The sequence below is a fragment of the Mandrillus leucophaeus genome, unplaced genomic scaffold, assembly GCF_000951045.1.
Source record: "Mandrillus leucophaeus isolate KB7577 unplaced genomic scaffold, Mleu.le_1.0 Scaffold48, whole genome shotgun sequence".
Taxonomy (NCBI): domain Eukaryota; kingdom Metazoa; phylum Chordata; class Mammalia; order Primates; family Cercopithecidae; genus Mandrillus; species Mandrillus leucophaeus.
The window spans coordinates 4,000,954-4,006,369 of record NW_012105142.1 but is presented as its reverse complement, the minus strand read 5'-3'; the positions used below and the strand labels follow the sequence as shown (position 1 = coordinate 4,006,369).

At 46.6% G+C, this 5,416-nt stretch overlaps 1 protein-coding gene across 1 annotated transcript in view; it reads left to right on the top strand.

Moving 5' to 3' along the window:
• URI1 (URI1, prefoldin-like chaperone) overlaps positions 1-5,416 on the top strand; it is a 118,090-nt gene that overhangs the window by 23,956 nt on the left and 88,718 nt on the right. The window lies entirely within an intron of this gene.

Sequence of the window (5,416 nt, the reverse complement as noted above, 5' to 3'; positions counted from 1 at the left end):
TCTTTGTACCTTACAAGTTGTTCCTCTCTTGCTGCTTTCCAGATTCTCTTTCTGTCTCTGATTTTTGACAATCTGGCTGTGAGTCTCAATATGAATCTCTGAGTTTCTCCTGCTTGGAATTTGTTAAGCTTCTTGGATGTGTATGTTCATATCTTTCATCAATTGGGAAGTTTTCAGCCATTATTTCTTCAAATTTCTTTTCTGTCCCTTTCTGTTCCTCTTCTCCTTCAGGAACTTCTACTATGCATATGTTGATATATGCTTGATGGCATCACATGGATCTATCAGGCTCTGCTCATTTTTCCTTCTGTTTTTTTTTTGAGATGGAGTCTCACTCTATTACCCAGGCTGGAGTGCAGTGGAATGATCTCAGCTCACTGCAACCTTCTCTTTCTTGATTCAAGTGATTCTTGGCCTTCAGCCTCCCCAGTAGCTAGGATTACAGGGTGCGTCACAATGCTCGGCTAATTTTTGTATTTTTAGTAGAGCTGGGGTTTCACCATGTTGGCCAGGCTGGTCTCAAACTCCTGAATCCAAGTGATCCACCCACCTCAGCCTCCCAAAATGCTGGGATTACAGGTATGAGCCACCATGGCCAGCCTATTTTTCCTTTTTTTTTTTTTTTCTCTCTCTTTGCAACTGGACAATTTCAATTGCCTTATCTTCAAGTTTGCTGATTCTTTCTTCTTTCTGACTCTTCAGATCAGCTTTTTGACCTCTCTAGTGAATTTCTAAATTCCAGCTATTGTACTTTTTGGCTCCAGGATTTCTATTTTGTTCCTTTTTATAAGATTAAACTTTGTTGGCCTTCCCTATTTGTTCATACATTATTTTAGTTTCCTTTAGCTCATTGGGCATAAGACAGTTGATTTAATGTCTTTGACTAACATTTCCAATGTAAGGGCTTCCGTGGGGATGGTTCCTATCCAATTATTTTTCTCCCCCCGTGAATGGGCTATAGTTTCCTTTTTCTTTGTATGCTTTGTAATATTTTGTTGAGCACTTGGCATTATTGTGGTAACTGAAAATCAGATTCTCCTCCTCTTCAGGGATTGTTGATTTTTGCTTGTTGAGGGTTGCAGCCATCTGTTTGTTTAGAGACTTTTCCAAACTATGTTTGCAAAGTGTGTAGTCCTTATTGGATGGGGTTACTGAAGTTTTTGTTTCATAATCTTTATAGGCAACCAGTGACATGGAAATGATATCTGTAAATTTCTGGCTCCAAAAAGGTGTTCTTTCCTTTCAAATCTCCCGATGGATACTGCCACAGGAAGCAGAAGAGGGCTGAAACCAATACAGGAGTCCATGCTAATCCCTCAGGACTCAAAAATTCCCCAATTTTTGGAGGACAAGGATCATCTTGCCTACCTTGCAACCAGCCAACCATTCCAGGAAAGTTATTCCTGCAGCCCCATGGTGGGGTGAGGGCTGAGAAATGGGGCATGGCAGCTGTTTTTGCATCCATCCTGTTGTTCTCTTACCAACAACCAGCAGCCTCTTTTTTCACCAAGAACTCTCCTGGCTGTTTATTCATGAGGTTTGCCCGGCTAATTTTTTGTATCTTTAGTAGAGATGGGGTTTCACCATATTGGCCAGGCTCATCTCAAAATCCTGACCTCAGGAGATCCACCTGCTTTGGGCTCCCAAAGTTCTGGGATTACAGATGTGAATTACTGCTCCCAGTCAAGGCTGGGTAATTTGTAAAGAAAGGAAGTTTATTTGGCTCACAGTTCTGTAGGCCATACAAGGATGTGGCACCAACATCTGCTTGGTTTCTGGTGAGGCCTCAGGAAGCTGCCAATCATGGTGGAAGGCAAATGGGGAGCTGCACATCACATGGCAAGTGGAAATAAGAGCAAGGGAGCAAGAGAGGAAGGAGGAGGTGCCAGGCTCTTTTAAACAACCAGCTTTCATGTGAACTCATTACTGCAGGAAGAGTAGCAAACCATTTGTGAGGGATCCGCCCCCAAGACCCAAACACCTCCCACTAGGCCCCACTTCCAACATTGGGGATCACATTTCAACATGAGATTTTGAGGGAACAATATCCAAACCATGTCAGTGGCACTCTATTGACTCCAACATCTATGAATAGGACTGGTGCTTGCCTTGGTCAACTCTTGTCTCCCATTTGCAGTGGGGGGACCTGGCACATGAAGAAGGGATTAACCAATAATAAGTAATAAAATAATAAGGTAATAAAATAATATTTACTTTTTTTTTTTGGGGGGGGGAACGGAGTCTCGCTCTGTCACCCAGGCTGGAGTGCAGTGGCACTATCTCGGCTCACTGCGAGCTCCGCCTCCCGGGTTCATGCCATCCTCCTGCCTCAGCTTCCCAAGTAGCTGGGATTACAGGTGCCCACCACCACGCTTGGCTAATTTTTTGTGTTTTTAGTAGAGATGCGGTTTCACCATGTTAGCCAGGATGATCTCAATCTCCTGACCTCGTGATCCACCCACCTCGGCCTCCCAAAGTGCTGGGATTACAGACATGAGCCACTGTGCCTGACCTACTTTTTTTTTTGAAACGGAGTCTCATTCTGCTGCCCAGGCAGGAGTTCAGTGGCATGATCTCTGCTCACTGCAACCTCTGCCTTCCAGGTGTAAGCGATTCTCCTGCCTCAGCCTCCTGAGTATCTGGGATTACAGGTGTGTGCCACCACCCCGGCTAATTTTTGTATTTTTAGTGGAGATGGGGTTTCACTATGTTGGCCAGGCTGGTCTCAAACTCCTGGCCTCAAATGATCTGCCTGCCTCCACCTCCCAAAGTGCTGGGATTACAGGCATGATCCACTGTGCCCAGCCAAAGCTGATGGTTTGAAAGTGTGATAAGTGCTACAAAGTAAATTTAAAAAGTGAGGTGAGGGCGGGTGCCTAGATGAGAGGGGAGGGGCTTTTGTGGACAGGAGTTCAAGAAAGCCCTGTTATTATTTGAACTGAGGCCTGAGTAATGGAAAGGAGGCAACCATGGAAAGATCTGGGAGAAGTATTGCAGGCATAGAGAGATCAGCAGGTGCAAAGGCCCTGAGGCAGGAACTAGTCTGTAGTGTCTGAAGAAGAGAGAAATTTTTGTGGTTGGCCTGAGTGGTAGGGGGCTTGGTTGGAGGTGGGGAAGGTGGGTCCGACGATGCCGAATTCTAGCAGGATGTCTGGATTTGATTCTGGTTGCTGTGGGAAGCCATGGAGGGCCCAAGAAGGGAGACTGACATGACCTGATCCCCTTTGAAAAGCTCACCCAGGCTGCTGATTGGAGAATAGTTTAGGGGTGTGCGCATCAGATGTCTTTGGCTGCTCGTGATAGAAAATTGTCCTGGTCATTCAGAAAATTTACTGGCCTTTTAAACGGGAAGTTCAGAAGTGATGCAGACTTCAGAGTTGGTTGATTCAGCCCTGGATCAAGTTGTGTGACGTTGTCAAGGACTTGGGTTCTGTTCTCAGCTCTGCTGACCGCAGATTGCACTTCATTCTGAGTACTGGAGTGTCTAGGTGGTCTGGGGGGGCGGGGGCTGTCTGATACCCACGGGGCTACCTGATTTGCACTTCCTGGCCAAGGGGATAGACTGATTCCTTATGGGAGCACTTTCGAAGAATGAAGGAGAACCTTCTCAGGCAGGGCATGCTGGCTCATGCCTGTAATCCCAGCACTTTGTGGAGGCCGAGGTGGGTGGATCACTTGAGGCTAGGAGTTTGAAACCAGCTTCGCCAACATGGTGAAACCCTGTTTCTACTAAAAATACAAAAATTAGCCAGGCATGGTGGCGCGCACCTGTAGTCCCAGCTACTCGGGAGGCTGAGGCAGGAGAATCGCTTGAACCCAGGAGGCAGACGTTGCAGTGAGCCAAGATGGCACCATTGCACTTCAGCCTGGGCAACAGAACAACAACAAAAACAAACAAACAAAAAAAACCTTCTCAGAAGCCTCCGAGAAATCTCTATTTGGACGACATCACACACCCATTTGAACCAACTACTTACAAGGGAGATGCATCACCCCCTTTGCCTGGAGCTAGGGTGTGGGTCAGCTTCCTACAGGCACAGGACTACGTGGTCTGGGGTTGAGCCCCCAAACGAGGGGAAGTGGGGTGGGCAGCTGCCAATCTCCATTACAAAGGATAAGAGTGGGGGCAACAAGACCAGATCAATGGTTGCTGAGGTGGCCAGGGATGGAGAGAGGATGGTGGTGGTAGAGGAGGTGGTAAGAATGGTCAAGTTCTGGCTGTTCCAGAGGTGATGATGGTTGGATGTGCAGTGAGGAAAAATGTGCAGGAATGAACATTTATATTTTCCCAAGTTGTCCTTGCTTTCTTCCTTTGAAGCCATAAAAAGGAAAAAAATGGGTGGATCTGGACTTCGGAGCTGGGCAGGAGTGAGGGAAGAGAAGCAGAGCAAGCAGGCACACTAGGCTGTGACTCTGCAGGCATCTCTCCGCCTAGACCTGTCTGTATAATGTGGAACGAACAGGACCCATCTTTGTTGCTAGCGACTGCAGCATAGGGCAAGGCCACTTCCACCCAGTTAGGTTAATAGGAGGCTGTGCAAAGGGCTGTAGGAGCAAGTGGGCACAGGAGTTCTAAAATAATCGAACCGGCCAGGCGTGGTGGCTCACACCTTTAATCCGAGCACTTCAGGGAAGCCAAGACAGGAGGCTCGCTTAATGTGAAGACCAGCCTGGGCAACATAGCGAGACCCTGCCTCTACGAAAAATAGAAAAATTAACAGGATGTGTTGGTGCGGGCCAGTGGTCCCAGCTACTCCTGAGGCTGAGACGGGAAGATCGCTTGAGTCTAGGAGTTTGAGGCTGCAGTGAGAAATGACGGCACTACTGCACTTCAGCCTGGGCGACAGACCATGACTCGGTCTCTTAAAAAAAAAAAAAGAAAAAAGAAAAGTGGGGGCAAAGTTATCCTTGGAAAATTTCTTAGTCCATTCATAGCAGCATATTAAAATTAGTATAGTAGCTTAATTTATATGAGAAAATATAATGTGTACAGTAATTAATGAACATGCAAAATATAATTGTATATTTCAACTCCCTAAAAAGACACAGAAAAGAGTTGAATTTGCTAAAATTAAATGTGCTTATGAAACAGCTCTAGTACATGAATTAAGCTCCTAGATACAGATGCAGCGCGAAACAACAGGGAGGGAGATGGGGCACTCAAGGCGACACGTGGCTCTTGTGGCCCAGCGCTTCCTGGGCGTGGTGCTTCTCTAGAACGTAAGCTTTTTTATTTTTAAGGTTCCAAAGCCTATATTTAGTGCTTTCATATACTTAACCTCAAAAAAAAAGAAAGAAATATCGGTATAAAATGTAAGCTTGCAGAGGGATACAAACGCAGCCCAGCAGCAACCACCTCCAGCCCCAGCCACGCGGTCCGCACCTGTCCCTCCCCTGGGGGCGGGGCCTGCGCAGG